We start from the raw sequence: 19,151 nt of genomic DNA on the forward strand, positions 1-19,151 counted from the left end.
ATATATTTTAAATATTAAAAATCTTAATATATGGTAGCAAAATTAATATATATGGTAAAAGAGTATGTGTACTCGTTACATTGTAGTACATCTTTAGTAGAATCATAATTTAAGTTAACTGGGAATTATCTAGGTGACTTTTGCACATCTTTGTTGTTGTTTCTTCTTCTTCTTTCTTTGTCGTTTTATTTTTTTAAAAATTTTTGATTCAACTTTTTTTTTTTTTTTTCATTCAATGTAATATTTTATCTTGTTTTTCTTTTAATTAATAGTGGTATGATGATTTATTGCTGTCAATTATTATAACTGTGTACGTTCATAAATTATATCTTGTATATGTTATGGTGTATAATAATATAACATTGATGAAGATATTTTTGCATATAGATAAGGAGAAAAGCTGCCTTCAAAATTCAAGTAGAGAGTCAAAAATTACTAGCGACAAAGATTTACAGCAACGTGTGGGGTTGGGCGACAAAGATTTACAGCAACGTGTGGGGTTGAAGAATGTGAGATGATAAGCAATCTTCCTAAGAACCTTAGAAGAGACATCAAATATCATCTTTGTATGAACTTAATCCGACAGATAAACTTTTGTTGCTCGATCTGTCTCAATTTAAGTGTATTAGTTTAATTAAGCATGAAGGTTAAAAAATAATTAGAAGAATGTGTGTAGTCTTATAAATCTTGTGATTTAACCTTGTCATGTACACCCTTCGTCTCAATTTGTTTTTTAATGGTAGAATGATTATTCGTTTATGCCAATTGCTATAATTGTATTAGTTTTTAACTTAATTTTAATTCAAGTTCAATATGATTAACATATTTTATGATTGAAATTTAAATTGTTTGTAAACTTAACTAAAATTTTAGTCAATTTAATTTTTATAATATTTGATAAAAGATTCAAGTTATTTGACATTGATTAAAGCAATAGAGCTTTTGTATTTTCTTAGCCAAAAGAAGAAGACATTAATTAGTAATAAATATATACAAAAATCATAAATTATTGTGTGTTCCTATTGTATTAAGTACACAACTTTAAGACTAATTTTTGAAGTCAAATTAAATAAAATTATTTTAAAATTACAATTTAATATTCAAAACGATATGATATGTACGGTAAGCTACACTTCTTATCTCCTATTAATGTGATTGAGAAAAATATGACTTAAAATAATTCCTTTTAAAGTTACAATAATTTAAATCTTGAAATCCTCTGGCAGGGGAAAGAGGTACTGCATGACAGATGTAAAATGATATAAAACATGAGAAAATTAAAGAAAAGGTGTCATTTAAGTCTTGAATGAAGAATTGGTGACATTGACCAATTTAAAGGGTCAAACATAATTTGGAAACTTGATTAAGTTAATTGTGGTCTTGATTAATATTTTTAAAACTTTCTAATCTTTTCAAAAATACAAATCAACCCACACCCCTCTTCTCTCCAAATCAACCGTCTCTCCTCTCTCTCGGCAGTTTCTCCCAACCAACGGTTCTGCAAATTTCTTCTTTCGATCCCCGACGACATCAACCTCTGACGATAAATAGTTGGGCTTCGAGTTTCTTTTTGACTTTCAACCATCAATGAACGTGACAACCTTGCTCTCCAGCCATAACAACTTCGAGTTCTTCATCGTCCCTTTTCTTTTTTCACTTGTAAAAAATTATGGCCTTTTTAGTTTTGAAGAAAACGAGGAACTTGAGCCAAATTCTCTTCTATTATTGGTGAATAATTTCAATATTTGTTGCTCTAATTTGAAATACGGTACGAATAAAACTCTAATTTTTGTTATTTTCTCTTCTCTTTTCGAGTGCAACATGATTTTTTGTTATTTGTTGCATTTTTTGAAGTTTGATTTTTATTGTTTGTACTTGTACAAATAAAACAACGATGTTGGTGTTTTTGATGTTGCACTCATTGCTAGGTTAATTTGTTCTTGGTAAAAATGGTAATATTGCTATTGTTCTATTGAACAAAAATCATGTTACTATTTTTTTCTGCAATAGATTAACCATCTGATGCAACATATTAGCCATCTAATGCAACAGATTAACCATCTGATGCAACAGATTAACCATCTGATGCAACAGATTTACCGTATGATGCAATAAATTTATCATCGGATAAAAATATCTGATGCAACAGATTAACCATCAAATTAAAAATCTGATGCAACAAATTTACCATCTGATGCTACAGATTTACCTTCGGATTAAAAATCAGATGTAACAGATTTACCATTTGATGCAACAGATTTACCATATGATACAACAGATTAACTATCTGATACAACAGATTAACTATATGATGCAACAGATTTACCATCTAATGCAACAGTTTAATCATCTGATGTAACAGATGAACCTTCTGTTGGATAAAATCGTATAAACTATTCCGACAGGACATGTTCAAGACTTGATTTTTCAAACTGACCATTCATTTATTGCGATAGATGACCCTTCTGTTGGAAGAAATCTAAATAATATTAATCATTGATAATTGTTCCAATAGATAACTCATATATTGTAACAGATGTGTGATCTATTGCACAGACCAGTCATCTGTTTCAACAAATGAGTGATCTATTTTTATTATTGCAATAGATTACTCCTTTGTTGCAATAAGTTAGTTATATATTGCAACAGATCACTTATATTACGACAAATGTGTATCCTGTTGCACAAACCATTCATTTATTTCGACAGATTACTCATCCATTGCAACAAGTTAGTTATATATTGCAACAGATAACCTACTTGGTACAATAGATATATGATCTATTGGAACTGTTATATTACTGTTGCGCATGTTAGATTTTATGTTATCCTTTTTTAACGATGCATTAATCAATTATAATCTATTTTATGTTTTTATTAGTTTTATATAATATAGTTCCCAAAAGAAAAAAAACTGAATCAAGTCCAAGTAAAGGAACAAGTGAAACAGCTAGGCTACATCCACCACTCTATGAGTTTGCTTTACAAGTGTTATCTCAATCAAGAGAAAAAGATGAGGAACATAAGGAGGAGAAATATTTCAAAAAAGATGATTCAAATGCTAATATTCCTTCCACTGAAGAGTTGGTCAAAACCTTCAGTATTGCTAGTTATCCTGTGAGAATGCAGTGCGATGGTACCACAGATTTAATGGGTGATTTCATGGTTAAGTTGTCCATGGAAAAATATTTTAACGCCTTCAGAAAAATACTTCAAGATCAAAAATTGGATTCTTATTTCAAGGACAGCTGCTTTGGGCAATATCTTAATTTATCGGAGGACAACAATGCTCGTTTCTAAATGAAAACGGTATATGATCTTCTCAAGCGTAGGTCTATGTATGAAAACAAAGATAAGATGGATGAGGTATGGATAAATTAACATGGCATGCCTGTTTGTTTTGGTTGGAAGGAGTTTGCATAGTTACTGGACTAAAATGCTATCCTCCATTTCCTTCTTAAGTTATACCCATTCTAACCTAAAAAACACCTCACACACCCTCAAAAGGTAAATACAAGTTGAGTGATCGTGAAGACTTGGTGTCCCTTGTTGGTCCAAGCTTCAAAAACAAAAATTTGATAGAAGCGTTGAAAGGTAAAAGACTTTCAAATAAGCACGAGCAATCATTGTACTTGGTTTGGTTTGTACAGAATATTCTTTGGGCGAGAGACGTTAACAACAACAAAAAACTTGGTTTAATAAATCTCTTTGAGGATCTTGAGTCATTTAGCAGCTATCCTTGGGGTTATGAAAGCTTCAAAATGACTGTCAAATATTAGTTGATTCCGTTAATGCCAAAGACAGTCAACTTATATGGCTTTCCATGGGCTTTCATGGTAAATATTTCTTTTATTATGATATGATTAATTTTTTTATTCAATAATGCTTTTGATTTGTTGGCGTTATTTTATAGGTTTGGGCATTTGAAGCCACTCCTTATTTGAGACAACAAGTGAACTACCAGAAAGAAGTTTTCTGTCCAAGAATCTAGAGATGGTTGTCGGCCAAAACCAATAAAAATATAAAATTTATTGATCTCTTAAACCCCCCAAAGGATGCAGTAAGTCTAATTCTAATTAAGTTTTTATTTCAATTAATGATTTTTTTGAATGGTCTAATCATCATTCTAATATATGTACTGATTTATGTTAGATTGTACATCCGTCGCTTGTTCTGACCAATCGAGAGTTGAAGATGTCATTTTTTCTTTCTTTATGATCTGTACAAACTTATCGGACCCTAAGGTCATTACCTGAATAAAAATAGAATTGTTTGGAGCAACCACCATCAGGAAAAAATAATTTGAAGGATGGGCTTATTGTTGTTGATGATGGCAGTGGTAGCAGAGTTGTTGTTGGTGGTAGTGGTGCTGTTGTTGGGGCTAATGATGCTCCTCTTATAGTTTTTAAAATAAACCATTATGAGTATGATCATATTGGTTATGCAGATTTTGCCCCTCCTGGCGAATGTTTTGCATGCAAATGTCAAGACTGAAAGTCGAAACATGATGTAGTGATTAACGCTATTAATGCATTAAATACTTCTGTAAAGAAATTGACATCTATGAGGGGTGTCATTCCATCAAAGAGGATTTTATATCCATCCACTTGATTAGAGATTAAGCCTAAGGGGGGAAGGAAAGTAATTTCCAAGGCATTATCATATATCCAAAAAAGTAAAATTACAACTCCACTGTCTTTGTGTTGCATTATTGAGCAATGTACAAAGCCTAGAGGAGAGCAACATGAGATAAAGAAGGTGAATATATAACATTTATTCCAACTAACAAGCAGACACATATATGTTTCAATAGATGACACATCTACTGAAAATTATCAAACAAATATATACATCTGTTGCAACAGTTGACTAGCCTATTGCATCAGATGCAATATCTATTGCAACATATGTTACGTCTATTTTAGCAAATCAAATAGCTCTACATACCATTTTTATTTATACCAACATATAACCTATATGTTGCAATAGATGGGTTATATATTAGGATAAATTAAATCAAGACTTTCTACTATTTCAGTTTTTTCAAACAGATGAGTCATATGTTGCAACAAATGGTTTATTCATTGGAAATTATAATACAGGTCTTCCTCATATTTTAATTTATCCCAATAGATGATCCATATATTGCAACAGAAAGATAATCTGTTTGCTAAAATAGATGACTTATCCTTTTTTTTGTATCTCTGTGGTTAGCATTGACAATTTTGGCTTTCTAGGCGAATGTCATAGTAGAAGTTACTGCTGAACAACATTGACAATACGCTACTCTTTTTATGAAAATACGGAGAAGCGAAAGCACAGAAACCGTATGCAAGCGACATTAAAGATCCACAATGACCAAAGCCTAGTTACATAGTACCGGATGAAGAACAACTTATCCACATTGAGTAGATCTTTATAGCTTGAGTCTATCAAAGTAATAAACTCACCCCTCTTTAGGAATTGTTGGCATCAAAACTTAAATTATTGATTTATTTGTCGAGATCTGTACCCATAACAATCTTTTTATATTTTATTTATTTGTTGATTTATTTCATGTAATTTCTTAAGGCTTCAATTTATTTTATGTTGTCTATGAATTTTATTTTATCCGTAGATTTGAATATATTAATTGAAATGGCATACTAGATTCAAATATTGCAACAGATAAGGTATCTGTTGCAACAGACGACATATTTGTTAGAAAATGTCGAACAAATGTAGACATATATTGCAACATGTAGGTCATCCATTGGAAATTATCAAACAGGTCTTCCTATTATTGCAACAGATAGATTTACATAGAAACATCAACATAATGCAATAAATGGCCAACCTATTGCAACAAATAAGCTATCTATCAGAACGGGTAGAATATCTGTTACAACAAATGTACAATCTGTTGCATTATAAAAAATTCAAATTTCATTAGACATAAAAAATTATCACTACATATAAAGTGAAGTTACTTGAAATAAAAAAAGGTGGAATTCATCGATAGGCACCTAAAGTTGCAGCGATCTTTCACTTTGGCACCTCAAGTAGACAGTGTTCATTTTAAACACCTAAATTAGGCATCAAATGTATCAGTTTGGCACTTTTTGCCCTGTTGGCAGCTCGCGTGTAATTCACGCAGCCAAGGCACACTGAACCCCCATTTTTCCTGACTTGACGTCTGATTTGGCCCCCAACAGCTATTTTTCCCCATAGTATTATATATTTATATTCTTCCTTAAATTTAACCGTAAATCTTCTTCTTCATCATCTTTTTTTCTCTATCCAAATTATTTTTTTTTATTTTTTCTTTATCTTTTTTTTTCCTACTGAGCTTGACAATGTCGAACTCATCTTCTACTATTTTTTGTGATAAAGATTTTTGATATTGTAAGTGTGGTTATGAAGCTCTATTCAATACTTCTTAGACTCAACAAAATTCAGGTCGTTGATTTTTTACGTGTAAGATTTTAAAGATAATATTTTTTTATTTAATTAGTTGAGATAGAGCACAATGATTCCTTTATATAAGAATAAGGGTGACATTCAGAGTTGCAACAACTACCGTGGTATTAAATTGTTGAGTCATACGATAAATATTTGGGAGAGGGTGGTGGAGCGGAGGTTGAGAAAGATAGTGTCTATTTCGAAGAATCAATTTAGATTTATGCCTGGTCGCTCAACGACTGAGGCAATTCACCTAGTGCGGAGACTGGTTGAGCAGTATAGAGAAAGTAAGAAGGATCTACACATGATATTTATTGACTTGGAAAAGTCGTATGACAAAGTCCCTAGGGAGGTTATTTGAAGATGCTTGGAGGTGAGGGAGGTCCCTGTGGAGTACATTCGTTCGATTAGGGACATGTACGAGGGGGAAAAGACTCGGGTAAGGATAGGGGGTGGGTATTTCAAGCATTTTCTGGTCTTGATGGGGTTGCACTAGGGATCAATTCTTAGTCCATTTTTATTCACCATGGTAATGGATGTGTTGACTCAGAGTATTCAAGGTGAGGTGCCATGGTGTATGCTTTTCGCTGATGATGTAGTCTTGATTGATGAGTCACGTCGAGGTGTTAACGATAAGTTGGAGGTTTGGAGACAAACCCTGGAAGCTAAAGGTTTTAGGTTAAGTAGGACCAAGACGGAGTACTTGGAGTACAAGTTTAGTGAGTTGAGGCAAGAGGACAAGGGTGTAGTGAAGTTGGAGTCTCAAGCAGTTTGTAAGAGGGAGTGTTTTAAGTACCTTGGGTCCATGATTTAGGGGAATGGGGAGATTGATAAGGACGTCTCTTACCGCATTGGGGCAGGTTGGTTGAAATGGCGGCTCGCCTTGAGAATTTTATGTGATAAGAAGGTGCCACCTAAGCTTAAAGGCAAATTCTATAGAGTTGCAGTCCGGACGACTCTGTTGTATGGAGTAGAGTGTTGGCCGATTAAGAATTCTCATATCCAGAAGTTGAAGGTGACAAAAATGAGAATGCTGCGCTGGATATGTGGTTTTATGATGGCTGACAAGATTAAGAATGAGATTATTCAGGATAAGGTGGGACTGGCGTTGGTGGAGGATAAGATTTGAGAAGTGAGGTTGAGATAGTTTGGGCATGTGATGATAAGGGGCACAGATGCTCCAGTCTGTAGGTGTGAGAGGTTGGCCTTGAATGGTTTCAAGTGGGGTAGGGGTAGATCAAAGAAATACTGGAGAGAAGTAATTAGATGTGACATGGAAAAATTATGGCTCACTGAAGACATGACCTTAGATAGGAAGGTTTGGAGGAAGAGTACTAGGGTAGAGGGCTAAGGGGGGTGGGCAAGTCATAGGTTGTAGTTAGGAGAGTTTGGTGTAGCTTGGTTGGTAGTGCTAGTTTTGGGGGGAGGGGGGGTGCCCTTTGTTGGTTAATGTATGTTTTTTGTTGTTTTTGTATCACTATTATTTTCTTCATGTTGTATGCTTGTGATGTTTGAATACGGTGTTTTGTCTCGAGCTGGGGGTCTTTCAAAAATAATCTCTCTACTTCTTCAGAGGTAGTGGTATGGACTACGTACATTCTACCCTCTCCAGATCCCACTGTGTGGGAATTTACTGGATTTGTTGTTGTTGTTGTTATAGTTGATTAATTATTGACTTGTAATTATTCTGTAATTGTAGTTTTGTTTTTATAAAAATTGGGTGGATGTGAGTACTTTGATTGGTATGAAGAACGACACCCTTCGCAAGCAAATCGTGTAATCTGCGGTTTATTGAAGAAAGTCAAGTTTTTGAAGAGAAACAAAGTCGAGCAAGAAGATACTACATTATTGGCATTATTGCTACAGGTTTGGTGTTGTTGGGCACATGGATATTCAAGCCTAATTGCTGAATTTTTCATGGTAGTGTATTTGCTACTGGTTTGGTGTTGTTGAGCACATGGATATTCAAGCGCAATTCTTGAAAATTATCAAACAGATTTTGACATATATTGCAACATGTAGGTCATATTTTAGAAATTATCAAACAGGTCTTCCCACTGTTGCAACAGATAGAGTTGGATAGAAATATCGGCATAATGCAACAAATGACCAACCTATTGCAACATATAAACTATCTGTCATAAAAGGTAGAATATCTATTACAATAGACAGACAATCTGTTGCATTATTAAAAATTCAACTTTTATCAGACAAAAAAAAATGCCACTACATGTAAAGTGAATTGACTTGAAATAAAAAATTATTATGGTGTTTGTGTTCTACATCTTCTTATTTAAACACAAGATCCAAGCGTCCAGTTAGTACTCCATAAGCCTAGACCTCTTACATGTTTACCACAGCGTTATCGCACAGTAAGGTCATTCGCTTGACCATTTCTGTGCCTGCCAGCAAACATTCAATGCATGCAAGCACGTACGACCTGCACATGGCAGTGGTTTCATTTTTTGGAAGGTTCATGTCCTTATTTTGACCTTCAAAATCCCATGTTTGCTTTTTCAACACTTCCGCTGGCAAATCATCCATCAGTACTCTACCTCAACAAATTGGGGAACAAATCCAACAGTGACTGAATATGGGTAAAAAAATCAACCTCATCAATGACAGGTAAGTTGTAGTCATAAACCTTCATCTTTCCCTCCCCGAGTAGTATCTCAAGAGCTAAAAAATGTTTGACATTCACGTTTATGATTGCAAGAATTCTCTTTACTTGGTTCAGCTCATGCCGTGTGGATATGGCCTCTCCCCTCTAACATATTTGATTATTTCTTCATCCTATTGGAATCCAGAAACTAATGAATTAAATCTCGGGCCACCGGGAACTGACGCTTGCTTAGTGAGCTCATCGTACCTATCCTTGAAATTCCTATAGAAGTTGAGGACCATTATCCTATCGGCAATATCATAGGCTTCCAGGTATGCTAATTACCTGCCCCTCACGAGGCAGAGAATTTCTTCAACATACTGTGATATAAGAAGTCAATTTTTAAATAAGTTAGTAATTGTAAAGAAGAAAAACATAGTGGAAACATGGAATGTATGGTCCATCTGTTGGAGAGGGTTCTTTGAATCTGTTCACAGATTACCCATCTAACCCAACTTATGCAACATATGGGTAATATGTTGGAACAGAACCACCACCATTTGTACCAAAATACACAGCTGCTGCAATAAATGATACATCTATTGGACAACTTCTTCTTCATGGAGTAGATTAAAAGGCTAGGTTAGGAAAAGTAAACTTAACTTGTCTATATACGGTGTACGCCTATCTATCATACTCTTAAAGTCTTGGGAGGAAAAGGTATGCATGGGGTAATCTTGATTGGAATTCTTGGCCCGTCGTGGATCCCTCTTCTTTTTGGCACGAAGTGCCGCGTATATGTCCACCTTTTTCAATCCTGCTTTTTAACAACTTTTGGAGAGGGAAGAGTAGCAATCTTTTTTTTTATCTCTGATTGGACATTACTTGGCTAATTGCTCTTTTCTTCCTCCTAACCACCACTGTGAGAGTGTATGTCTCCCTCACCTTTTTGGAGGGTATAACACCCCTCTTGAATTTCAATTCCTCAATAGTTTTAGCTTTTGCCTCTACTTTTTCAAAGAGTTTATCCTGTCTGCCCTTGCACTCTTCATATTTGGAATAAGAACACAAGGGTGGAGAGGGGTGAGATGGGCTACTATAAGGGTGGGAGGGACCGGTGTAAGGGTAAGAGGGACCTGTGTACAGGTGAGAGGGACCTGTGAAAGAGGTGTTTTAAAAAGCATTTAGTTTTCCTGGAGCATCAACATGCTCATCATCACAACTAGCATCAGCATCAGAATGCCTGCCACCAACATCTACAACTTCAACAGCAACACCCCTAGAAGAAGCACCCGAATTTGTTGCAGTAGGTTGGTCATGATGAGCCTCAACATAAGGCTGGCCTTGCCTAACTTCTCTTCTTATGGATACTGCTCCAACCAATTCCTTCTTTATTAACTCCACCGTTGGGTCTGCTATTATATCAACAAGACCTAGAGTAATAAAAAAAGTCATTCCCAACTCCTGCTTAGTAGGAACGATCCATGAATGCACAACCTATAAAAAAAGATAGATATATTTAAATAATATAATAATTTGCAGTTAGTTGGGTTACATGTTAACACAGACAACTTAGGCAACATATGATCTTTCTGTCACAACAGCTGATCTGTCTGTTGCAATAAATTATTAATATATTGTATCAGATTACCCATCTGTTGCATAATTTATAATAGATGGGTAATTTGTTGAGTCGAGTTCAGAGAACCAAAGCAACAGATGGGTAATCTGATGTGAAATATGAATTATTTGTCACAATAGATTACCCATCTATTGCACTTGTTGCAGTAGATGGGTAACCAGTTGAGTCAAATAATTTTACTTAAAATATGACGTATTGCATCATTCGGAGGGTTAAATAGATCAACCTCTTTAATTCTTGTGTTACTCTTTGCAGCCAACTATCTAAGGATCTTTGAATGAGAAAACTCATTCGAGTAATCTTGACCTACTTTCAGAGGGGAGGAATCTCTTCAAATGCCAGGCCTAAAATGTAAACGGAAAGAAAGTAGAAAAAGTCATAATAATTATTCAATATAAATTAATGGATGAGTAAAGAAACAGTAATTAAATTTACCATGAAAGCCCAAGAAAAACCGTATAATGTGATTGTCTTTGGAGATAGCTTTGAAAGTAAATATTTGACAACCAAGTTGTAGCTATCAAATCCCCAGGTATAATTATTAAGTTTCTCAAAATCCTCAGCAAACTTCAACAAATCATCTTCTATGACTTTATTGACGTCTCTTGCCAATATAACATAATGGGCAAACCAAACTAAGAACAATTGCTCATTGTACTTATTTGATATGGTTTTATTCTTGAGATGTTTTATCAACTTATTTACTTTGTACCCACGTCAATCAATGTCCAACAATCCATTTATTCTTTTCATGTGTTTGTTGGTTTTTGTGGGTGGTCACTGGGACAATGTTTTCCCTCTATTTGATGGTAGTAGTTTGGATGCCCTGCTTGCCTTGGACCTTTGGTGGGGTGTTTCCTTGATGAGAGGTTCTTATGGAGGACTGTATCTTAAGTCTGTCACTATGACAAACTCTTTCAAGCCAAAACAAACCGGCATGCCACAGTAGTTGATCCAGATTTTATCCATCTTCTTGCCCTCCTCCTTAGAATGTTTATCATCCCCCACGTACTTGATCTTGCACTTTAGAAGACCATATTCCATGCTTATTTGGAGACATCCATTATGGTCGCAAGAAAGTATCCAAAGCAGCTCTTCTTAAAAAGTTCATCTATGTTTTTATTTTTCATAGTTTTCCTAAAGTCATCAAAAGATTGCCCCAACTGACATTTAAGTAAAAAATCACCAGTTAGTTTTGCAGAGTCATCCATCGGCATCGAAAATTGAAACCTATCAACACTAATAGTTTTGAATGCCTTATACTGGGATTTTGATATTAATTTATGCCCCATTATTGATGCATTATTATCATATTGATCATCATCCTCTTTCTCACTTTCTTCTCCCTCCTCTTCTTGTTTTTCTTCTTCTTTTTCCTCCTCACTTTCATTTTCCTCATCACCATCAACAAACCCTTGTCCACCTCCTACAACGTTATTTTTATATCTTTCCTCATCTTCACTCTTGGGTGACTGAGATTGTTTAGAAGCTTCTCCAAATCCCTTTATACTCTAGCCTTTTTGTTAGGTGGTCAAAAATTGATCCACTTTCATTTTTTTCTTTTGGGAGACATATTTTACCTATAAACAACAAAAAAAAACAAAAAATACATTACAATTGAGGTATGCATAAATTTTAAAAAAGATATTACAAACACCACCAACATCCACCACAAACAACACCAATACTGACACCACCAACAACCACCACAAACACCACCAGTGCCTCCACGACGACTACCAACACCAACACCCATAGCCACCACCACCACCACCACCAATGCCACCACCACCACCACTGTAACATCCCAAATATGGTCCCCAGAATGCTACATAGTGCTCATGACCCTGAAGAACTCTAATCTAACCCATGACTGATATCTGTACCTGTATACTGCATAAAATACTTTATAATGCGGAAACATGAACTGAAAGGCCATAAGGTTCAATACTGAACATGATCTGAATGATATAACATCTGTGTTGGGTAACAGAATATATAAAACAAAACTGAACATACTGAAGTCTGAAACATGATAGTCTAGAAAGCCTCTAACTGACTGAACTGTCTGAGTAAAGATTTGATGGGACATGTCCCCAACTAACTCCAACTAATAAACTGATTAATGAGATAACAGGAAAATAATCATGTTACTAGAATCTACTATCTGCGGATATCTAGAATCTACTGTTTCTCTGGAGCTCGTATCTCTAAAACTATGGTATAAAACACCATAGTGCAAATAAGTCAATACTTTAAATATACTGGTATGCATGTGAGGTAGGCTGAATGCATGGGGTCATATGCATGAACAATAATAATAACTGACTAACTATCATGAGCGTGAGAATATATACATGAGACATAACAACTGACACTAATACTATGATAACATGATTACTGAATCTGAATATAACTTATAACATGAGTGATGGTATCTGACAGTCCTGAATCTGATGGAACTATGTGAGTTCCATACTGTATCTGAGTTGACTGTATCTGACAGTCCTGATATCTGAAGAACTATCTGAGTTCTATTACTGAGACTGATTGACTATATCTGATAGTCTTGATTCTGTAACATGAAACTGTGGGAAGTAGTTATCTAACTGACATGCCCCTGATACACCATTATCGCTGAGTTGGGGTCCAATCTGTAACCCTAATTGGAAAGGTGTCAATACCGCATCACCGGTAAGGACACACTGTGGGTGACCCTCATCTGATAGTAACCCCTGTATAAGAATGGTGGGGCCCTTATCTGACAGTGCTTATCCACCCCATCAACCCTCATCGAACAGTGTAGAAGTCTCAACTTATGCTGGCTACATAGTTTTAGAATGCAAGGATGACTTCTAAGAATCACACCCTCATCTGATAGTGTGTGTTCCTATCCTTGGGTTCACTCAGTGCTAATTCCTACTCCCATCTGAATAGACTATGAGCATGAGTTACTGAACTGAACATGGGCTGAGTTACTGAATTCTGCTGAATGATGGAATTCTACTAATATCTGACAACTGACTGAGTTCATGAGATCATGGGGATTTCTTGAGTCATAACACTGTCTGATGTCTAAGGATCATAGCTTGACTGAGAGTATTAGGAAAACATGACACGACTCTAGGCACACAGCTAATATTTTGGGTACGAGTACCCCCAGGACTCGATGGAAGGAAACTGATCAAGCATAACTTACTTGAATATATAACTAATATCATAATCCAGAATACATTTATAAAAGAATTTCATCAAAACATGTGATAGGCATAACTTGTACATACATGGGATTTCATGGTATTATGCTAGTTAGGCACCGTGTCACTGGATTTTGACAATCGGGAAATTGAGGGATAGTGCGACGTGGGGCCATCACGTTGCCAATTCCTTTGTGACCTGGAACTTTGGTGCGACGCGAGGAAAATCATGCTGAGACACTGGAAAATGGATAATTCTAAATTTGGGCCCTAACGCGATGCGCCATAATCGCGGACCCCTACTGGAATTCGCCAAATGCCATTTCCTCTTGTGGCGTGGTGCGCCACTGACTAATATGGCGCTGTTTTATGATAGGAACTTGAAATAGTCGTAACTTCTAACCCGGTTATCGTATTTGGGCGAATCTTATATCGATAGAAAGCTTATTAAAATTCCCATATGACAAACAGTGAAAATCTTAAAAATTCCTCATGCAATAACCATCATTCAATTTAGAAGCTAATACTAGAAATTATTGAGAAAAAATTAGCTAGGAAAATGTATGGGGTATTACAATATCTCCCCCTTGAGAACATTCATCCTCGAATGAGACTGACTGTGAGGGGAGAAGAGAAAACTGATGTACATACTGAACATGAACAACTAGAACATGATCTCATGACTGACATGACTGACAAGTTGAACAAATAATACAGAACATGCATATCTTATGCATGTGTAAGTTTTTCATGAATGCATGACTGAGTGTTTTGAAGAACAAAGTTTCTCACAATGAGAATGCATGTCTGATGCATAATTACATAACTGAACTGATACGTGAGTGCATAACTGAATGTGCAATGGTACTTGATACCAAGTTTATAATGGGAACATGTGTATTTAACTGCATACCAAGTTTGTGATGAACATTGAACATGAAATTGAGTAAGCTTAAGGAGAACTGTTACCTTGAGCTTAATCTGAGTTGGTGAAGAAGAGGTGAGGATACTTGGTACGCATGTCTGCCTCTGCTTCCCAATTTGCTACCTCGACGGACTAATTTCACCAAACAACCTTAACTAGAGGGACTTCTTTGTTCCTCAATCTATGAGTCTGATAGTCTAAGAGAAATGAAAGACTGAATGAACTGAGGCTAGATCTAAAGGTAATTCAACCTCATAGGCTTCCTTGCCAAAGCGACTGAGAATCTTGAAGGGACCAACGTATCGGAGACTGAGCTTTCCCTTCTTGCTAAATCTCTTCACTCCCTTCATGGGAGAGATCTTTAGATAGACATGATCTAAAGATCGAGCAGCCCGGATTCTTTCTCTAATCAACTGGACTTTTTCTAAGGCGTTGAATACCAAGTCAGGACCTATGACTGAGGCCTCACTAACTTTGAACCTACCAATTGAAGATCTATGTCTCCTACCGTAGAGATCTTCGAATGGAGCTATCTGAATACTAAAATGATAGCTGTTGTTGTATGCAAACTCAATCAAAGGTAAGTGGTCATCCAAAATTCCCTTGAAATCAATTGCACACGCCCTTAGCATATATTCTAACATCTGAATGGTCCTTTCTGCTTGATCATCTATCTGAGGAAAAAAGGCTATACTAAGATAAACTTGGGTACCAAGACCCTTTTGGTATACTTTATAGAAAAGAAAGGTGAACTGGGTACCTCTGTATGAGATAATAGATAATGGAACACTGTGCAATCTAACCAACTATTTGATGTAGAGTTTGGCATAATCCTCGGCTGAATAAGATGTATGAACTGGAAGGAAATGAGCTGATTTGGTCATTCTATCTACAATGACCCAGACTGAATTATGCTTATGAAGAGTTTAAGGTAAACCTATCACGAAGTCCATGTTCACAAATACCCAGTTCTAAGTAGGAATACTGAACTCCTGCATGGACCCATTAGGTTTCTGATGCTCTATCTTAACTTGCTGACATGTAGAGCACTTAGCTATAAACTCTGCAATGTCTCTCTTCATCCCACTCCACCAATAGATTTCCCGCAAGTCAAGGTACATCTTTGTGGCCCCTGGATGAATAGAGTAGCACACACCATTAGTTTCTACAAGAATTTTCTTCCTTAAGTCATCTACACCTAGAACACAGAGACGACCCTGATAACGAAGAACACCATCTCCCTCTTGGGAGAAAACCTCTACTTTCTGATCCTGGACTAACTCTTTCGACTTGATAAGGCTGGTATCTCTATCTTGATTTTCTTTCACCTCAAAAACTAAAGATGATTCTGAACTACTCTAAACCCATATATCACCCTCTTCTTTCTCGACTAAGGGAACGCCTATTCTAGAAAGCTGATGACTTCTTGAGTTAACTTCTTCTTACTGTCCTCAGCATGAGAAACACTACCTATGGATAGTCTACTAAAAGTATCGGCCACTACGTTAGCCTAGCTCGGATGATTAAAGACACTCATGTCATAATCTTTCAAGAGCTCTAGCCACCTTCTCTAACGAAGATTGACATCTTTCCGAGAAAAGACATACTGAAGACTTTTATGATCAGTGAAAACATCTACATGAACACCGTATAGATAATGCCTTCAAAGCCTCAAGGCAAAGACTGCGGCTGCTAACTCAAGATGATGAGTAGGATAATTCCTCTTATGGGGCTTAAGCTGTCTGGAGGTGTAGGCTATGACCTTACTATGCTGCATGAGGACACAACCCAAACCTACTCTGGATGCATCACAATACACTACAAAACCATCTGAACCATCTGTAAGAGCTAATACTGGAGCTGAGGTGAGTCGAGTCTTCAATTCCTGAAAACTCTTCTCGGAAGGATCTGACCACTGAAACTTGACTTTTTTCTAAGTCAATCTGGACGTAGGTGTGTAGACACGTAATTTTGTCCCCCTCAAAAGTTCGATTTTATTCATTTTTACCTTATAATATCATGTACCCTCACCCACATGATTATCTCTCACAAAAATACAAAAAAAAAAGTAAATCTCAACAAAATCCCTAACAAACTTTTATTCTTTTAACACCCTAACAACCCTCTCCAATAAGAAAATGACAAATCACCACCTCACCACCCCATACCCTATCCCTTACTCCTATCCGCATGTACCCCACTACCCCACCCACTCTCACAATTCACTCACAATATATACATAGATACACACAAAAACAAAGGGGGGGAGCTCAGTAACCAAAAAAAAAAGGAGCACATCTCAAAAATTTTATTTGCCTTTCTTCTCCAAAAATGGATCTACACTCCCTACACACGATTTTACACACTCACACTCCATCTTTTCCATTTGGATGCTCCACCAACATCTAAACACGGAGAGAATTTACATAGACATACATAGAATTCCTTCACTTTCACAAAAAAGGCACTAAAACACACTACACAGACGACTCCATTTTTGTTTTTGTTTCTTCTTCACTGGAAATTCCACTCAACACCCACAAACGCACATACTCCCCCACCATACACCAGAATTTCTCTTCTACACCGACATACACAGATATAATAGATAGGCATACCCACTGAACGTCACGCACACCAGAAAAATAGAGAACATGGTCGACAGGGGGCCCAAAATCTGACTCGTTTTCTTTGATCTTTACCATCGCCTAGCTTACCGGAGCTCCGATAATTTGAAAACAATAAGATGTCAGCTCCACCATCGTCAAACCCACCGGAAGAGAGCAAAGTTCCACGGTAAAGTGGGTATGGGTCCTGTGCTTTTTAATTCTGGTCTCGAGTTAACAAAAATGGAACGAAAGGGTTAAATCGAAGTTGGGGTTGTTCGTTGTTGAGGTTCAACTTGAGGTTTTCGGATGCGACTTTCTTTAGTCAAGTAACATTCAATTCGAAAGCTTCAAATTGAGGTCTAATTCTATTTTTTTTCTCTTTTTATTTTATTATTTATTATATTCGGTGTATTGATTGATCTTGGTTGGTGATAAATTGCTGCTTGTTTGATTCCCTTGGTTATGATTGGTGTGTTGATTGAAAAAAATAAAAAGATTGTGACGTGGTGATATGTTTCAATATTATGTTGGAGAAATCACGATTACCGTGGTTGATTTGATTGAGACTTATTTAATCATGCTGGTTGAAATAAATTTGGGGACGGGAACCGAAAATTGATAAAAGTAAATATTATGATATTTTTGATACATTGTTGATGTTGAATACGGTATGTTGTCGAGCGGGTAGGCAAACAGTAAGCTCGGGTAGGCAAGTTTTGGGATTGGTGTAATGTGGGAATGATTGGAATATTTGTTGAATGTTTTGTTTATCGTATTTGGAAAGTGTATTTATTCAACCGGGGATGCCCCGAGGTAATTTGTATTTACTCACCGGGGAATGCCCCAAAGAATTTTGTACGCTAAGGATGCTCGTGATCAAGGCCCGAGGCATCGGGTAAAGCATGGTTTAGGACTAGTGTAGGTTATTTCAGTATTTTATTTTTTGGGTTGTAATAATTGGACTGGACTTTACATTTTTGTCTTGTTATTGTTTGATTATTGTGCGTGCTTTGTGTGGTTTATGCATTTGTAACGTCAATTTAGCCGATACGCTTTGCCAAGAGACCTTGGTCAAACCATGAGATCGAGGGGTGCCTAACACCTTCCCCTCGATCAACAGAATTCTTTAGCCGGAATCTCTGTTCGCAAACCAGTTTAAGGAGTCAAATGGTTTTGGAAAGGATTTTCTATGGTGACTTGGCATACCGGATTATGCCAAGTGGCAACTCTGAATAAAAAATGTAAATAATCCTTTTTCGAAAAAAATTTTCATTTCTTGTCATATAAATAATAAAACCCTTTCGAACTTAAAAATATAAATCTTTTTGGAATACGTAAAAAAGGGGTGTGCAAAGGTGATCCAATTGAAGAAAATCCCTCAATAAACCATCTGTAATAGTCGGCCAAACCCAAGAAACTCCTGATATCTGATGGAGAGACAGGGCGAGGCTAGTTTCTTACTATTTTGATCTTTTAAGAATTCACTCTAATGCCATCACCGAAAATGATATGACCAAGGAATGATACTGACCTTATCCAAAATGCACACTTACTGAATTTGGTGAATAACTGATGATCTCTGAGAGTCTGAAGTACTATTCTGAGATGGTCTACATAATCATGCTCACTATGAATATAGACTAGAATATCATCTCTAAAGACTATGATGAACATGTCCAAGTACTGCTTGAACACACGATTCATCAAGTCCATAAAAGCACCTGGGGCATTGGTA

This window comes from Capsicum annuum, chromosome 4, assembly GCF_002878395.1.
Source record: "Capsicum annuum cultivar UCD-10X-F1 chromosome 4, UCD10Xv1.1, whole genome shotgun sequence".
Taxonomy (NCBI): Eukaryota; Viridiplantae; Streptophyta; class Magnoliopsida; order Solanales; family Solanaceae; genus Capsicum; species Capsicum annuum.